Consider the following 21,119-nt stretch of genomic DNA (forward strand, 5'->3'; position numbering starts at 1 on the left):
AAAGAATAGAATCGAAACGAAAAGAGGCGAATCGAATCGAATCGAAAAGAAGCGAATAGAAAAAAATCGAATCGAATCGAATCGAAAAGAATCGAATTGAAAAGAATAGAATCGAAAAATTCGAATCGAATCAAATCGAAATGAATCGAATCGAATTAAATCGGTTGAAAAGATCGAATCAAAAAACATCAAAGAGAATCGAAACGAATCGAAACGAATCGAAACGAATCAAATCGAATTGAAAAGAATCGTATCAAATCAAATCTAAAAGAATCGAATCGAATCGAATCAAAAAGAATGGAATCGAATTGATTCGCATCGAAAAGAATCGATCGAATCGGATTGAATCGAAAAGAATCGAATCGAATCGAAGAATCGAATCGAATCGAATCGAAATGAATCGAAAAGAATCGAATCGAATCGAATCGAAAAGAATTGAATCGAAGAATATCAAATCGAATTGAAAAGAATTGACTCAAATCGAAAAGAATCGAATCGAAACACAAAGAATCGAATCGAATCGAATTCGAAAGAATCGAATTGAATTGAAATGAGAAGAATCGAATCGAATTGCATCGAATCGAAAATAATTGAATCGAATTGAATAAAAAATAATCAAATCGAGTCGAATGAAAAATAATTGGAATTGAATCGAATCGATAATCGAACCGAATCGAATCAAATCGAGTCGAATCGAAAATAATCGAATCGAATCAAATGGATTCAAAAACAATGAAATCGAATCGAATCGAAAAGAATCGAATTGAATCGAAAAGAATCAAACCGAATCAAAAAGAATCGAAAAGAATTGAATCAAGAAGAATCGAAATGAATTGAATCGAGTAGAATCAAATCGAAGCTAGGGTAAAAGAGTCGAATCGAATCAAAAATTATCTAAATCAATCCAATGAAATCCAAAAGAATTGAATCGAATCGAATCGAAAAGAATCGAATCGAAATGTAACAAATGGAATCCAAATGATCGAATCGAATCAAATCGAAAAGAATCGAATCGAAAAGAATCGAATTGAATTGAATCGATTCGAGAAGAATCGAATCGAAAAGAATCGAATCGTATCGAATCGAATCGAATCGAAAAGAATCGAATCGAAGAGAATATAATCGAAACGAAAAGAATCGAATCGAATCGAATCAAAAAGAATCGAATCGAAACGACAAGAGGCGAATCGAATCGAATCGAATCGAAAAGAATCGAATCGAAACGACAAGAGGCGAATCGAATCGAATCGAAAAGAATCAAATTGAAAAGAATCGAATCGAATTGAAAAGAATCGAATCGAAAAAATCGAATCGAATCGTATCGAATCGAAAAGAATAGAATCGAATTGAATCGAATCGAAAAGAATCAATCGAATCGAATTGAATAGAAAAGAATCGAATAGATTCGAATCGACACGAATCGAAAAGAGTCGAAACGAATCGAATCGTATCAAAGCGAAAAGAATCGAATCGAATCGAACTGAATCGAAAAGAATCGAATCGAACAGACCGAAAAGAATCGAATCGAAGAGAATCGTATCGAATCGAATTGAATAGAACTGAAAGAATCGTATCGATTCCAATCGACCTGAATCGAAAAGAATCGAATCGAACAGTATCGAATCTAATTGAAATGAATCGAAAAAAATAAAATAGAAGAGAATCAAATCGAAACGAAAAGAATCGAATCGAATCGAATTGAAAAGAATTGAATCGAATCGAAAAGAATCGAATCGAAATGAAAAGAATCGAATCGAATCGATCGAAATGATCGAATTGAAAAGTATCGAGTTGAATCGAATCAAATCGAAAAGAATCAAATCGAATCGTATCGAATCAAAAAGAATCAAATCAAATCGAATCGAAAAGAATAGAATCGTATTTCATTGAATCAAAAAGAATTGAATCGAAAAGAATCGAGGCGAATCAAAACGAATCGAATCAAATCGAAAAGAACCGTATCAATTTGAATCGAAAATAATCGGATCGGATCTTATATACTTGAATCAAAAAGAATCGAGTCGATTCAAATCAAAAAAATCAAACCGAATAGAAAAGAATCGAATCGAAAAGAAAAGAATCGATTCAAATCGAAAACCGAAAGGAATCAAAACGATTCGAATGGATACGAAACGAATCGAATCGAAAATAATAGAATCGGATCGCACCGAATCGAAATGAAAATAATCAAATGGAATCGAATTGAAAATAACCGAATCAAATCAAATCGAAAATAATTGAAGCGGGGATCCCTGGGTGGCGCAGCGGTTTAGTGCCTGCCTTTGGCCCAGGGCGCGATCCTGGAGACCCGGGATCAAATCCCACATAGGGCTCCCGGTGCTTGGAGCTTGCTTCTCCCTCTGCCTATGTCTCTGCCTCTCTCTCTCTGTGACTATCATAAATAAATAAAAAATTTAGAAAAAAAAAGAAAATAATCGAAGCGAATCTAATAGAAAATAATCGATTCGCATTGAATCGAATCGAAAAACATCGAAATGAATTGAATTGAAAATAATGAAATCGAATGGAAAATAATCGAATCGAAAGTAATCTTACCAAATCGAAAATAATCGAATCGAATCGAATCGAAAATAATTGAACCGAGTCGATCGAATTGAGTTGAAAATAATCGAATCGAACCGAATTGAATCGAAAATAATCGAATCGAATCGAATAGAAAAGAATCGAATGGAATCGAAAAGAATCGAATCATATCGAATTGAATCGAAAAGAATCGAATGAAGAGAACCGAAAAGAATCGAATCGAATACAATCGAAAAGAATCGTATCGAATCGAATCGAATTGAATCGAAAAAATCGATTCTAATCGAATTGAATTGAATAGAACCGAATCGAACAGTACCGAGTCGAATTGATAAGATTCGAATCAAATAAAATCGAAAAGAATCTAATTGAAACGAAAAGAATCCAATCGAATCGAATTGAAAGGAATCGAATCGAAAAAATCGAATCGAAAAGAATCGAGTTGAGTTGAATCGAATCGAATCATATCGAATCGAAAAGAATCGAATCGAATCGAATGGAATTGAAAAGAATCGAATCGAACTGAATCGAAAAGAATCGAATCGAACTGAATAGAAAAGAATCGAATCGAAATGTAACAAATTGAATCCAAATGATCGAATCGAATCAAATCGAAAACAATCGAATCGAAACGAAAAGAATCGAATAGAATCGAACTGAAAATAATCGAATCGAATCGAATCGAACAGAATTGAATCGAACGAAAAGAATCTTATCGAATCGAATCGAAAAGAATCCAATCGAATCGAATGGAGAAGAATCAAATCGAACCGAATCGAAAAGAACTGAATCGAAAAGAATCGAATCGAAGAGAATCTAATCGAAACGAAAAGAATCAAATCGAATCCAAAAGAATAGAATCGAAACGAAAAGAGGCGAATCGAATCGAATCGAAAAGAAGCGAATAGAAAAAAATCGAATCGAATCGAATCGAAAAGAATCGAATTGAAAAGAATAGAATCGAAAAATTCGAATCGAATCAAATCGAAATGAATCGAATCGAATTAAATCGGTTGAAAAGATCGAATCAAAAAACATCAAAGAGAATCGAAACGAATCGAAACGAATCGAAACGAATCAAATCGAATTGAAAAGAATCGTATCAAATCAAATCTAAAAGAATCGAATCGAATCGAATCAAAAAGAATGGAATCGAATTGATTCGCATCGAAAAGAATCGATCGAATCGGATTGAATCGAAAAGAATCGAATCGAATCGAATCGAATCGAAGAATCGAATCGAATCGAATCGAAATTAATCGAAAAGAATCGAATCGAATCGAATCGAAAAGAATTGAATCGAAGAATATCAAATCGAATTGAAAAGAATTGACTCAAATCGAAAAGAATCGAATCGAAACACAAAGAATCGAATCGAATCGAATTCGAAAGAATCGAATTGAATTGAAATGAGAAGAATCGAATCGAATTGCATCGAATCGAAAATAATTGAATCGAATTGAATAAAAAATAATCAAATCGAGTCGAATGAAAAATACTTGGAATTGAATCGAATCGATAATCGAACCGAATCGAATCAAATCGAGTCGAATCGAAAATAATCGAATCGAATCAAATGGATTCAAAAACAATGAAATCGAATCGAATCGAAAAGAATCGAATTGAATCGAAAAGAATCAAACCGAATCAAAAAGAATCGAAAAGAATTGAATCAAGAAGAATCGAAATGAATTGAATCGAGTAGAATCAAATCGAAGCTAGGGTAAAAGAGTCGAATCGAATCAAAAATTATCTAAATCAATCCAATGAAATCCAAAAGAATTGAATCGAATCGAATCGAAAAGAATCGAATCGAAATGTAACAAATGGAATCCAAATGATCGAATCGAATCAAATCGAAAAGAATCGAATCGAAAAGAATCGAATTGAATTGAATCGATTCGAGAAGAATCGAATCGAAAAGAATCGAATCGTATCGAATCGAATCGAATCGAAAAGAATCGAATCGAAGAGAATATAATCGAAACGAAAAGAATCGAATCGAATCGAATCAAAAAGAATCGAATCGAAACGACAAGAGGCGAATCGAATCGAATCGAATCGAAAAGAATCGAATCGAAACGACAAGAGGCGAATCGAATCGAATCGAAAAGAATCAAATTGAAAAGAATCGAATCGAATTGAAAAGAATCGAATCGAAAAAATCGAATCGAATCGTATCGAATCGAAAAGAATCGAATCGAAAAGAATAGAATCGAATTGAATCGAATCGAAAAGAATCAATCGAATCGAATTGAATAGAAAAGAATCGAATAGATTCGAATCGACACGAATCGAAAAGAGTCGAAACGAATCGAATCGTATCAAAGCGAAAAGAATCGAATCGAATCGAACTGAATCGAAAAGAATCGAATCGAACAGACCGAAAAGAATCGAATCGAAGAGAATCGTATCGAATCGAATTGAATAGAACCGAAAGAATCGAATCGATTCCAATCGACCTGAATCGAAAAGAATCGAATCGAACAGTATCGAATCGAATTGAAATGAATCGAAAAAAATAAAATAGAAGAGAATCAAATCGAAACGAAAAGAATCGAATCGAATCGAATTGAAAAGAATTGAATCGAATCGAAAAGAATCGAATCGAAATGAAAAGAATCGAATCGAATCGATCGAAATGATCGAATTGAAAAGTATCGAGTTGAATCGAATCAAATCGAAAAGAATCAAATCGAATCGTATCGAATCAAAAAGAATCAAATCAAATCGAATCGAAAAGAATAGAATCGTATTTCATTGAATCAAAAAGAATTGAATCGAAAAGAATCGAGGCGAATCAAAACGAATCGAATCAAATCGAAAAGAACCGTATCAATTTGAATCGAAAATAATCGGATCGGATCTTATATACTTGAATCAAAAAGAATCGAGTCGATTCAAATCAAAAAAATCAAACCGAATAGAAAAGAATCGAATCGAAAAGAAAAGAATCGATTCAAATCGAAAACCGAAAGGAATCAAAACGATTCGAATGGATACGAAACGAATCGAATCGAAAATAATAGAATCGGATCGCACCGAATCGAAATGAAAATAATCAAATGGAATCGAATTGAAAATAACCGAATCAAATCAAATCGAAAATAATTGAAGCGGGGATCCCTGGGTGGCGCAGCGGTTTAGTGCCTGCCTTTGGCCCAGGGCGCGATCCTGGAGACCCGGGATCAAATCCCACATAGGGCTCCCGGTGCTTGGAGCTTGCTTCTCCCTCTGCCTATGTCTCTGCCTCTCTCTCTCTGTGACTATCATAAATAAATAAAAAATTTAGAAAAAAAAAGAAAATAATCGAAGCGAATCTAATAGAAAATAATCGATTCGCATTGAATCGAATCGAAAAACATCGAAATGAATTGAATTGAAAATAATGAAATCGAATGGAAAATAATCGAATCGAAAGTAATCTTACCGAATCGAAAATAATCGAATCGAATCGAATCGAAAATAATTGAACCGAGTCGATCGAATTGAGTTGAAAATAATCGAATCGAACCGAATTGAATCGAAAATAATCGAATCGAATCGAATAGAAAAGAATCGAATGGAATCGAAAAGAATCGAATCATATCGAATTGAATCGAAAAGAATCGAATGAAGAGAACCGAAAAGAATCGAATCGAATACAATCGAAAAGAATCGTATCGAATCGAATCGAATTGAATCGAAAAAATCGATTCTAATCGAATTGAATTGAATAGAACCGAATCGAACAGTACCGAGTCGAATTGATAAGATTCGAATCAAATAAAATCGAAAAGAATCTAATTGAAACGAAAAGAATCCAATCGAATCGAATTGAAAGGAATCGAATCGAAAAAATCGAATCGAAAAGAATCGAGTTGAGTTGAATCGAATCGAATCATATCGAATCGAAAAGAATCGAATCGAATCGAATGGAATTGAAAAGAATCGAATCGAACTGAATCGAAAAGAATCGAATCGAACTGAATAGAAAAGAATCGAATCGAAATGTAACAAATTGAATCCAAATGATCGAATCGAATCAAATCGAAAACAATCGAATCGAAACGAAAAGAATCGAATAGAATCGAACTGAAAATAATCGAATCGAATCGAATCGAACAGAATTGAATCGAACGAAAAGAATCTTATCGAATCGAATCGAAAAGAATCGAATCGAATCGAATGGAGAAGAATCAAATCGAACCGAATCGAAAAGAACTGAATCGAAAAGAATCGAATCGAAGAGAATCTAATCGAAACGAAAAGAATCAAATCGAATCCAAAAGAATAGAATCGAAACGAAAAGAGGCGAATCGAATCGAATCGAAAAGAAGCGAATAGAAAAAAATCGAATCGAATCGAATCGAAAAGAATCGAATTGAAAAGAATAGAATCGAAAAATTCGAATCGAATCAAATCGAAATGAATCGAATCGAATTAAATCGGTTGAAAAGATCGAATCAAAAAACATCAAAGAGAATCGAAACGAATCGAAACGAATCGAAACGAATCAAATCGAATTGAAAAGAATCGTATCAAATCAAATCTAAAAGAATCGAATCGAATCGAATCAAAAAGAATGGAATCGAATTGATTCGCATCGAAAAGAATCGATCGAATCGGATTGAATCGAAAAGAATCGAATCGAATCGAAGAATCGAATCGAATCGAATCGAAATTAATCGAAAAGAATCGAATCGAATCGAATCGAAAAGAATTGAATCGAAGAATATCAAATCGAATTGAAAAGAATTGACTCAAATCGAAAAGAATCGAATCGAAACACAAAGAATCGAATCGAATCGAATTCGAAAGAATCGAATTGAATTGAAATGAGAAGAATCGAATCGAATTGCATCGAATCGAAAATAATTGAATCGAATTGAATAAAAAATAATCAAATCGAGTCGAATGAAAAATAATTGGAATTGAATCGAATCGATAATCGAACCGAATCGAATCAAATCGAGTCGAATCGAAAATAATCGAATCGAATCAAATGGATTCAAAAACAATGAAATCGAATCGAATCGAAAAGAATCGAATTGAATCGAAAAGAATCAAACCGAATCAAAAGGAATCGAAAAGAATTGAATCAAGAAGAATCGAAATGAATTGAATCGAGTAGAATCAAATCGAAGCTAGGGTAAAAGAATCGAATCGAATCAAAAATTATCTAAATCAATCCAATGAAATCCAAAAGAATTGAATCGAATCGAATCGAAAAGAATCGAATCGAAATGTAACAAATGGAATCCAAATGATCGAATCGAATCAAATCGAAAAGAATCGAATCGAAAAGAATCGAATTGAATTGAATCGATTCGAGAAGAATCGAATCGAAAAGAATCGAATCGTATCGAATCGAATCGAATCGAAAAGAATCGAATCGAAGAGAATATAATCGAAACGAAAAGAATCGAATCGAATCGAATCAAAAAGAATCGAATCGAAACGACAAGAGGCGAATCGAATCGAATCGAAAAGAATCGAATCGAAACGACAAGAGGCGAATCGAATCGAATCGAAAAGAATCAAATTGAAAAGAATCGAATCGAATTGAAAAGAATCGAATCGAAAAAATCGAATCGAATCGTATCGAATCGAAAAGAATCGAATCGAAAAGAATAGAATCGAATGGAATCGAATCGAAAAGAATCAATCGAATCGAATTGAATAGAAAAGAATCGAATAGATTCGAATCGACACCAATCGAAAAGAGTCGAAACGAATCGAATCGTATCAAAGCGAAAAGAATCGAATCGAATCAAAAAGAATCGAATCGAACTGAATCGAAAAGAATCGAATCGAACAGACCGAAAAGAATCGAATCGAAGAGAATCGTATCGAATCGAATTGAATAGAACCGAAAGAATCGAATCGATTCCAATAGACCTGAATCGAAAAGAAGCGAATCGAACAGTATCGAATCTAATTGAAATGAATCGAAAAAAATAAAATAGAAGAGAATCAAATCGAAACGAAAAGAATTGAATCGAATCGAATTGAAAAGAATTGAATCGAATCGAAAAGAATCGAATCGAAATGAAAAGAATCGAATCGAATCGATCGAAATGATCGAATTGAAAAGTATCGAGTTGAATCGAATCAAATCGAAAAGAATCAAATCGAATCGTATCGAATCAAAAAGAATCAAATCAAATCGAATCGAAAAGAATAGAATCGTATTTCATTGAATCAAAAAGAATTGAATCGAAAAGAATCGAGGCGAATCAAAACGAATCGAATCAAATCGAAAAGAACCGTATCAATTTGAATCGAAAATAATCGGATCGGATCTTATATACTTGAATCAAAAAGAATCGAGTCGATTCAAATCAAAAAAATCAAACCGAATAGAAAAGAATCGAATCGAAAAGAAAAGAATCGATTCAAATCGAAAACCGAAAGGAATCAAAACGATTCGAATGGATACGAAACGAATCGAATCGAAAATAATAGAATCGGATCGCACCGAATCGAAATGAAAATAATCAAATGGAATCGAATTGAAAATAACCGAATCAAATCAAATCGAAAATAATTGAAGCGGGGATCCCTGGGTGGCGCAGCGGTTTAGTGCCTGCCTTTGGCCCAGGGCGCGATCCTGGAGACCCGGGATCAAATCCCACATAGGGCTCCCGGTGCTTGGAGCTTGCTTCTCCCTCTGCCTATGTCTCTGCCTCTCTCTCTCTGTGACTATCATAAATAAATAAAAAATTTAGAAAAAAAAAGAAAATAATCGAAGCGAATCTAATAGAAAATAATCGATTCGCATTGAATCGAATCGAAAAACATCGAAATGAATTGAATTGAAAATAATGAAATCGAATGGAAAATAATCGAATCGAAAGTAATCTTACCGAATCGAAAATAATCGAATCGAATCGAATCGAAAATAATTGAACCGAGTCGATCGAATTGAGTTGAAAATAATCGAATCGAACCGAATTGAATCGAAAATAATCGAATCGAATCGAATAGAAAAGAATCGAATGGAATCGAAAAGAATCGAATCATATCGAATTGAATCGAAAAGAATCGAATGAAGAGAACCGAAAAGAATCGAATCGAATACAATCGAAAAGAATCGTATCGAATCGAATCGAATTGAATCGAAAAAATCGATTCTAATCGAATTGAATTGAATAGAACCGAATCGAACAGTACCGAGTCGAATTGATAAGATTCGAATCAAATAAAATCGAAAAGAATCTAATTGAAACGAAAAGAATCCAATCGAATCGAATTGAAAGGAATCGAATCGAAAAAATCGAATCGAAAAGAATCGAGTTGAGTTGAATCGAATCGAATCATATCGAATCGAAAAGAATCGAATCGAATCGAATGGAATTGAAAAGAATCGAATCGAACTGAATCGAAAAGAATCGAATCGAACTGAATAGAAAAGAATCGAATCGAAATGTAACAAATTGAATCCAAATGATCGAATCGAATCAAATCGAAAACAATCGAATCGAAACGAAAAGAATCGAATAGAATCGAACTGAAAATAATCGAATCGAATCGAATCGAACAGAATTGAATCGAACGAAAAGAATCTTATCGAATCGAATCGAAAAGAATCCAATCGAATCGAATGGAGAAGAATCAAATCGAACCGAATCGAAAAGAACTGAATCGAAAAGAATCGAATCGAAGAGAATCTAATCGAAACGAAAAGAATCAAATCGAATCCAAAAGAATAGAATCGAAACGAAAAGAGGCGAATCGAATCGAATCGAAAAGAAGCGAATAGAAAAAAATCGAATCGAATCGAATCGAAAAGAATCGAATTGAAAAGAATAGAATCGAAAAATTCGAATCGAATCAAATCGAAATGAATCGAATCGAATTAAATCGGTTGAAAAGATCGAATCAAAAAACATCAAAGAGAATCGAAACGAATCGAAACGAATCGAAACGAATCGAAACGAATCAAATCGAATTGAAAAGAATAGTATCAAATCAAATCTAAAAGAATCGAATCGAATCGAATCAAAAAGAATGGAATCGAATTGATTCGCATCGAAAAGAATCGATCGAATCGGATTGAATCGAAAAGAATCGAATCGAATCGAAGAATCGAATCGAATCGAATCGAAATTAATCGAAAAGAATCGAATCGAATCGAATCGAAAAGAATTGAATCGAAGAATATCAAATCGAATTGAAAAGAATTGACTCAAATCGAAAAGAATCGAATCGAAACACAAAGAATCGAATCGAATCGAATTCGAAAGAATCGAATTGAATTGAAATGAGAAGAATCGAATCGAATTGCATCGAATCGAAAATAATTGAATCGAATTGAATAAAAAATAATCAAATCGAGTCGAATGAAAAATAATTGGAATTGAATCGAATCGATAATCGAACCGAATCGAATCAAATCGAGTCGAATCGAAAATAATCGAATCGAATCAAATGGATTCAAAAACAATGAAATCGAATCGAATCGAAAAGAATCGAATTGAATCGAAAAGAATCAAACCGAATCAAAAAGAATCGAAAAGAATTGAATCAAGAAGAATCAAAATGAATTGAATCGAGTAGAATCAAATCGAAGCTAGGGTAAAAGAGTCGAATCGAATCAAAAATTATCTAAATCAATCCAATGAAATCCAAAAGAATTGAATCGAATCGAATCGAAAAGAATCGAATCGAAATGTAACAAATGGAATCCAAATGATCGAATCGAATCAAATCGAAAAGAATCGAATCGAAAAGAATCGAATTGAATTGAATCGATTCGAGAAGAATCGAATCGAAAAGAATCGAATCGTATCGAATCGAATCGAATCGAAAAGAATCGAATCGAAGAGAATATAATCGAAACGAAAAGAATCGAATCGAATCGAATCAAAAAGAATCGAATCGAAACGACAAGAGGCGAATCGAATCGAATCGAAAAGAATCGAATCGAAACGACAAGAGGCGAATCGAATCGAATCGAAAAGAATCAAATTGAAAAGAATCGAATCGAATTGAAAAGAATCGAATCGAAAAAATCGAATCGAATCGTATCGAATCGAAAAGAATCGAATCGAAAAGAATAGAATCGAATGGAATCGAATCGAAAAGAATCAATCGAATCGAATTGAATAGAAAAGAATCGAATAGATTCGAATCGACACCAATCGAAAAGAGTCGAAACGAATCGAATCGTATCAAAGCGAAAAGAATCGAATCGAATCAAAAAGAATCGAATCGAACTGAATCGAAAAGAATCGAATCGAACAGACCGAAAAGAATCGAATCGAAGAGAATCGTATCGAATCGAATTGAATAGAACCGAAAGAATCGAATCGATTCCAATAGACCTGAATCGAAAAGAAGCGAATCGAACAGTATCGAATCTAATTGAAATGAATCGAAAAAAATAAAATAGAAGAGAATCAAATCGAAACGAAAAGAATTGAATCGAATCGAATTGAAAAGAATTGAATCGAATCGAAAAGAATCGAATCGAAATGAAAAGAATCGAATCGAATCGATCGAAATGATCGAATTGAAAAGTATCGAGTTGAATCGAATCAAATCGAAAAGAATCAAATCGAATCGTATCGAATCAAAAAGAATCAAATCAAATCGAATCGAAAAGAATAGAATCGTATTTCATTGAATCAAAAAGAATTGAATCGAAAAGAATCGAGGCGAATCAAAACGAATCGAATCAAATCGAAAAGAACCGTATCAATTTGAATCGAAAATAATCGGATCGGATCTTATATACTTGAATCAAAAAGAATCGAGTCGATTCAAATCAAAAAAATCAAACCGAATAGAAAAGAATCGAATCGAAAAGAAAAGAATCGATTCAAATCGAAAACCGAAAGGAATCAAAACGATTCGAATGGATACGAAACGAATCGAATCGAAAATAATAGAATCGGATCGCACCGAATCGAAATGAAAATAATCAAATGGAATCGAATTGAAAATAACCGAATCAAATCAAATCGAAAATAATTGAAGCGGGGATCCCTGGGTGGCGCAGCGGTTTAGTGCCTGCCTTTGGCCCAGGGCGCGATCCTGGAGACCCGGGATCAAATCCCACATAGGGCTCCCGGTGCTTGGAGCTTGCTTCTCCCTCTGCCTATGTCTCTGCCTCTCTCTCTCTGTGACTATCATAAATAAATAAAAAATTTAGAAAAAAAAAGAAAATAATCGAAGCGAATCTAATAGAAAATAATCGATTCGCATTGAATCGAATCGAAAAACATCGAAATGAATTGAATTGAAAATAATGAAATCGAATGGAAAATAATCGAATCGAAAGTAATCTTACCGAATCGAAAATAATCGAATCGAATCGAATCGAAAATAATTGAACCGAGTCGATCGAATTGAGTTGAAAATAATCGAATCGAACCGAATTGAATCGAAAATAATCGAATCGAATCGAATAGAAAAGAATCGAATGGAATCGAAAAGAATCGAATCATATCGAATTGAATCGAAAAGAATCGAATGAAGAGAACCGAAAAGAATCGAATCGAATACAATCGAAAAGAATCGTATCGAATCGAATCGAATTGAATCGAAAAAATCGATTCTAATCGAATTGAATTGAATAGAACCGAATCGAACAGTACCGAGTCGAATTGATAAGATTCGAATCAAATAAAATCGAAAAGAATCTAATTGAAACGAAAAGAATCCAATCGAATCGAATTGAAAGGAATCGAATCGAAAAAATCGAATCGAAAAGAATCGAGTTGAGTTGAATCGAATCGAATCATATCGAATCGAAAAGAATCGAATCGAATCGAATGGAATTGAAAAGAATCGAATCGAACTGAATCGAAAAGAATCGAATCGAACTGAATAGAAAAGAATCGAATCGAAATGTAACAAATTGAATCCAAATGATCGAATCGAATCAAATCGAAAACAATCGAATCGAAACGAAAAGAATCGAATAGAATCGAACTGAAAATAATCGAATCGAATCGAATCGAACAGAATTGAATCGAACGAAAAGAATCTTATCGAATCGAATCGAAAAGAATCCAATCGAATCGAATGGAGAAGAATCAAATCGAACCGAATCGAAAAGAACTGAATCGAAAAGAATCGAATCGAAGAGAATCTAATCGAAACGAAAAGAATCAAATCGAATCCAAAAGAATAGAATCGAAACGAAAAGAGGCGAATCGAATCGAATCGAAAAGAAGCGAATAGAAAAAAATCGAATCGAATCGAATCGAAAAGAATCGAATTGAAAAGAATAGAATCGAAAAATTCGAATCGAATCAAATCGAAATGAATCGAATCGAATTAAATCGGTTGAAAAGATCGAATCAAAAAACATCAAAGAGAATCGAAACGAATCGAAACGAATCGAAACGAATCAAATCGAATTGAAAAGAATCGTATCAAATCAAATCTAAAAGAATCGAATCGAATCGAATCAAAAAGAATGGAATCGAATTGATTCGCATCGAAAAGAATCGATCGAATCGGATTGAATCGAAAAGAATCGAATCGAATCGAATCGAAGAATCGAATCGAATCGAAATTAATCGAAAAGAATCGAATCGAATCGAATCGAAAAGAATTGAATCGAAGAATATCAAATCGAATTGAAAAGAATTGACTCAAATCGAAAAGAATCGAATCGAAACACAAAGAATCGAATCGAATCGAATTCGAAAGAATCGAATTGAATTGAAATGAGAAGAATCGAATCGAATTGCATCGAATCGAAAATAATTGAATCGAATTGAATAAAAAATAATCAAATCGAGTCGAATGAAAAATAATTGGAATTGAATCGAATCGATAATCGAACCGAATCGAATCAAATCGAGTCGAATCGAAAATAATCGAATCGAATCAAATGGATTCAAAAACAATGAAATCGAATCGAATCGAAAAGAATCGAATTGAATCGAAAAGAATCAAACCGAATCAAAAAGAATCGAAAAGAATTGAATCAAGAAGAATCGAAATGAATTGAATCGAGTAGAATCAAATCGAAGCTAGGGTAAAAGAGTCGAATCGAATCAAAAATTATCTAAATCAATCCAATGAAATCCAAAAGAATTGAATCGAATCGAATCGAAAAGAATCGAATCGAAATGTAACAAATGGAATCCAAATGATCGAATCGAATCAAATCGAAAAGAATCGAATCAAAAGAATCGAATTGAATTGAATCGATTCGAGAAGAATCGAATCGAAAAGAATCGAATCGTATCGAATCGAATCGAATCGAAAAGAATCGAATCGAAGAGAATATAATCGAAACGAAAAGAATCGAATCGAATCGAATCAAAAAGAATCGAATCGAAACGACAAGAGGCGAATCGAATCGAATCGAAAAGAATCGAATCGAAACGACAAGAGGCGAATCGAATCGAATCGAAAAGAATCAAATTGAAAAGAATCGAATCGAATTGAAAAGAATCGAATCGAAAAAATCGAATCGAATCGTATCGAATCGAAAAGAATCGAATCGAAAAGAATAGAATCGAATGGAATCGAATCGAAAAGAATCAATCGAATCGAATTGAATAGAAAAGAATCGAATAGATTCGAATCGACACGAATCGAAAAGAGTCGAAACGAATCGAATCGTATCAAAGCGAAAAGAATCGAATCGAATCAAAAAGAATCGAATCGAACTGAATCGAAAAGAATCGAATCGAACAGACCGAAAAGAATCGAATCGAAGAGAATCGTATCGAATCGAATTGAATAGAACCGAAAGAATCGAATCGATTCCAATCGACCTGAATCGAAAAGAATCGAATCGAACAGTATCGAATCGAATTGAAATGAATCGAAAAAAATAAAATAGAAGAGAATCAAATCGAAACGAAAAGAATCGAATCGAATCGAATTGAAAAGAATTGAATCGAATCGAAAAGAATCGAATCGAAATGAAAAGAATCGAATCGAATCGATCGAAATGATCGAATTGAAAAGTATCGAGTTGAATCGAATCAAATCGAAAAGAATCAAATCGAATCGTATCGAATCAAAAAGAATCAAATCAAATCGAATCGAAAAGAATAGAATCGTATTTCATTGAATCAAAAAGAATTGAATCGAAAAGAATCGAGGCGAATCAAAACGAATCGAATCAAATCGAAAAGAACCGTATCAATTTGAATCGAAAATAATCGGATCGGATCTTATATACTTGAATCAAAAAGAATCGAGTCGATTCAAATCAAAAAAATCAAACCGAATAGAAAAGAATCGAATCGAAAAGAAAAGAATCGATTCAAATCGAAAACCGAAAGGAATCAAAACGATTCGAATGGATACGAAACGAATCGAATCGAAAATAATAGAATCGGATCGCACCGAATCGAAATGAAAATAATCAAATGGAATCGAATTGAAAATAACCGAATCAAATCAAATCGAAAATAATTGAAGCGGGGATCCCTGGGTGGCGCAGCGGTTTAGTGCCTGCCTTTGGCCCAGGGCGCGATCCTGGAGACCCGGGATCAAATCCCACATAGGGCTCCCGGTGCTTGGAGCTTGCTTCTCCCTCTGCCTATGTCTCTGCCTCTCTCTCTCTGTGACTATCATAAATAAATAAAAAATTTAGAAAAAAAAAGAAAATAATCGAAGCGAATCTAATAGAAAATAATCGATTCGCATTGAATCGAATCGAAAAACATCGAAATGAATTGAATTGAAAATAATGAAATCGAATGGAAAATAATCGAATCGAAAGTAATCTTACCGAATCGAAAATAATCGAATCGAATCGAATCGAAAATAATTGAACCGAGTCGATCGAATTGAGTTGAAAATAATCGAATCGAACCGAATTGAATCGAAAATAATCGAATCGAATCGAATAGAAAAGAATCGAATGGAATCGAAAAGAATCGAATCATATCGAATTGAATCGAAAAGAATCGAATCGTATCGAATGGAATCGAAAACAATCGAATCATATCGAATTGAATCGAAAAGAATCGAATGAAGAGAACCGAAAAGAATCGAATCGAATACAATCGAAAAGAATCGTATCGAATCGAATCGAATTGAATCGAAAAAATCGATTCTAATCGAATTGAATTGAATAGAACCGAATCGAACAGTACCGAGTCGAATTGATAAGATTCGAATCAAATAAAATCGAAAAGAATCTAATTGAAACGAAAAGAATCCAATCGAATCGAATTGAAAGGAATCGAATCGAAAAAATCGAATCGAAAAGAATCGAGTTGAGTTGAATCGAATCGAATCATATCGAATCGAAAAGAATCGAATCGAATCGAATGGAATTGAAAAGAATCGAATCGAACTGAATCGAAAAGAATCGAATCGAACTGAATAGAAAAGAATCGAATCGAAATGTAACAAATTGAATCCAAATGATCGAATCGAATCAAATCGAAAACAATCGAATCGAAACGAAAAGAATCGAATAGAATCGAACTGAAAATAATCGAATCGAATCGAATCGAACAGAATTGAATCGAACGAAAAGAATCTTATCGAATCGAATCGAAAAGAATCGAATCGAATCGAATGGAGAAGAATCAAATCGAACCGAATCGAAAAGAACTGAATCGAAAAGAATCGAATCGAAGAGAATCTAATCGAAACGAAAAGAATCAAATCGAATCCAAAAGAATAGAATCGAAACGAAAAGAGGCGAATCGAATCGAATCGAAAAGAAGCGAATAGAAAAAAATCGAATCGAATCGAATCGAAAAGAATCGAATTGAAAAGAATAGAATCGAAAAATTCGAATCGAATCAAATCGAAATGAATCGAATCGAATTAAATCGGTTGAAAAGATCGAATCAAAAAACATCAAAGAGAATCGAAACGAATCGAAACGAATCGAAACGAATCAAATCGAATTGAAAAGAATCGTATCAAATCAAATCTAAAAGAATCGAATCGAATCGAATCAAAAAGAATGGAATCGAATTGATTCGCATCGAAAAGAATCGATCGAATCGGATTGAATCGAAAAGAATCGAATCGAATCGAAGAATCGAATCGAATCGAATCGAAATTAATCGAAAAGAATCGAATCGAATCGAATCGAAAAGAATTGAATCGAAGAATATCAAATCGAATTGAAAAGAATTGACTCAAATCGAAAAGAATCGAATCGAAACACAAAGAATCGAATCGAATCGAATTCGAAAGAATCGAATTGAATTGAAATGAGAAGAATCGAATCGAATTGCATCGAATCGAAAATAATTGAATCGAATTGAATAAAAAATAATCAAATCGAGTCGAATGAAAAATAATTGGAATTGAATCGAATCGATAATCGAACCGAATCGAATCAAATCGAGTCGAATCGAAAATAATCGAATCGAATCAAATGGATTCAAAAACAATGAAATCGAATCGAATCGAAAAGAATCGAATTGAATCGAAAAGAATCAAACCGAATCAAAAGGAATCGAAAAGAATTGAATCAAGAAGAATCGAAATGAATTGAATCGAGTAGAATCAAATCGAAGCTAGGGTAAAAGAATCGAATCGAATCAAAAATTATCTAAATCAATCCAATGAAATCCAAAAGAATTGAATCGAATCGAATCGAAAAGAATCGAATCGAAATGTAACAAATGGAATCCAAATGATCGAATCGAATCAAATCGAAAAGAATCGAATCGAAAAGAATCGAATTGAATTGAATCGATTCGAGAAGAATCGAATCGAAAAGAATCGAATCGTATCGAATCGAATCGAATCGAAAAGAATCGAATCGAAGAGAATATAATCGAAACGAAAAGAATCGAATCGATTCGAATCAAAAAGAATCGAATCGAAACGACAAGAGGCGAATCGAATCGAATCGAAAAGAATCGAATCGAAACGACAAGAGGCGAATCGAATCGAATCGAAAAGAATCAAATTGAAAAGAATCGAATCGAATTGAAAAGAATCGAATCGAAAAAATCGAATCGAATCGTATCGAATCGAAAAGAATCGAATCGAAAAGAATAGAATCGAATGGAATCGAATCGAAAAGAATCAATCGAATCGAATTGAATAGAAAAGAATCGAATAGATTCGAATCGACACGAATCGAAAAGAGTCGAAACGAATCGAATCGTATCAAAGCGAAAAGAATCGAATCGAATCAAAAAGAATCGAATCGAACTGAATCGAAAAGAATCGAATCGAACAGACCGAAAAGAATCGAATCGAAGAGAATCGTATCGAATCGAATTGAATAGAACCGAAAGAATCGAATCGATTCCAATCGACCTGAATCGAAAAGAATCGAATCGAACAGTATCGAATCGAATTGAAATGAATCGAAAAAAATAAAATAGAAGAGAATCAAATCGAAACGAAAAGAATCGAATCGAATCGAATTGAAAAGAATTGAATCGAATCGAAAAGAATCGAATCGAAATGAAAAGAATCGAATCGAATCGATCGAAATGATCGAATTGAAAAGTATCGAGTTGAATCGAATCAAATCGAAAAGAATCAAATCGAATCGTATCGAATCAAAAAGAATCAAATCAAATCGAATCGAAAAGAATAGAATCGTATTTCATTGAATCAAAAAGAATTGAATCGAAAAGAATCGAGGCGAATCAAAACGAATCGAATCAAATCGAAAAGAACCGTATCAATTTGAATCGAAAATAATCGGATCGGATCTTATATACTTGAATCAAAAAGAATCGAGTCGATTCAAATCAAAAAAATCAAACCGAATAGAAAAGAATCGAATCGAAAAGAAAAGAATCGATTCAAATCGAAAACCGAAAGGAATCAAAACGATTCGAATGGATACGAAACGAATCGAATCGAAAATAATAGAATCGGATCGCACCGAATCGAAATGAAAATAATCAAATGGAATCGAATTGAAAATAACCGAATCAAATCAAATCGAAAATAATTGAAGCGGGGATCCCTGGGTGGCGCAGCGGTTTAGTGCCTGCCTTTGGCCCAGGGCGCGATCCTGGAGACCCGGGATCAAATCCCACATAGGGCTCCCGGTGCTTGGAGCTTGCTTCTCCCTCTGCCTATGTCTCTGCCTCTCTCTCTCTGTGACTATCATAAATAAATAAAAAATTTAGAAAAAAAAAGAAAATAATCGAAGCGAATCTAATAGAAAATAATCGATTCGCATTGAATCGAATCGAAAAACATCGAAATGAATTGAATTGAAAATAATGAAATCGAATGGAAAATAATCGAATCGAAAGTAATCTTACCGAATCGAAAATAATCGAATCGAATCGAATCGAAAATAATTGAACCGAGTCGATCGAATTGAGTTGAAAATAATCGAATCGAACCGAATTGAATCGAAAATAATCGAATCGAATCGAATAGAAAAGAATCGAATGGAATCGAAAAGAATCGAATCATATCGAATTGAATCGAAAAGAATCGAATGAAGAGAACCGAAAAGAATCGAATCGAATACAATCGAAAAGAATCGTATCGAATCGAATCGAATTGAATCGAAAAAATCGATTCTAATCGAATTGAATTGAATAGAACCGAATCGAACAGTACCGAGTCGAATTGATAAGATTCGAATCAAATAAAATCGAAAAGAATCTAATTGAAACGAAAAGAATCCAATCGAATCGAATTGAAAGGAATCGAATCGAAAAAATCGAATCGAAAAGAATCGAGTTGAGTTGAATCGAATCGAATCATATCGAATCGAAAAGAATCGAATCGAATCGAATGGAATTGAAAAGAATCGAATCGAACTGAATCGAAAAGAATCGAATCGAACTGAATAGAAAAGAATCGAATCGAAATGTAACAAATTGAATCCAAATGATCGAATCGAATCAAATCGAAAACAATCGAATCGAAACGAAAAGAATCGAATAGAATCGAACTGAAAATAATCGAATCGAATCGAATCGAACAGAATTGAATCGAACGAAAAGAATCTTATCGAATCGAATCGAAAAGAATCGAATCGAATCGAATGGAGAAGAATCAAATCGAACCGAATCGAAAAGAACTGAATCGAAAAGAATCGAATCGAAGAGAATCTAATCGAAACGAAAAGAATCAAATCGAATCCAAAAGAATAGAATCGAAACGAAAAGAGGCGAATCGAATCGAATCGAAAAGAAGCGAATAGAAAAAAATCGAATCGAATCGAATCGAAAAGAATCGAATTGAAAAGAATAGAATCGAAAAATTCGAATCGAATCAAATCGAAATGAATCGAATCGAATTAAATCGGTTGAAAAGATCGAATCAAAAAACATCAAAGAGAATCGAAACGAATCGAAACGAATCGAAACGAATCAAATCGAATTGAAAAGAATCGTATCAAATCAAATCTAAAAGAATCGAATCGAATCGAATCAAAAAGAATGGAATCGAATTGATTCGCATCGAAAAGAATCGATCGAATCGGATTGAATCGAAAAGAATCGAATCGAATCGAATCGAATCGAAATTAATCGAAAAGAATCGAATCGAATCGAATCGAAAAGAATTGAATCGAAGAATATCAAATCGAATTGAAAAGAATTGACTCAAATCGAAAAGAATCGAATCGAAACACAAAGAATCGAATCGAATCGAATTCGAAAGAATCGAATTGAATTGAAATGAGAAGAATCGAATCGAATTGCATCGAA

Source organism: Canis aureus, chromosome 35 (assembly GCF_053574225.1).
Source record: "Canis aureus isolate CA01 chromosome 35, VMU_Caureus_v.1.0, whole genome shotgun sequence".
Taxonomy (NCBI): Eukaryota; Metazoa; Chordata; class Mammalia; order Carnivora; family Canidae; genus Canis; species Canis aureus.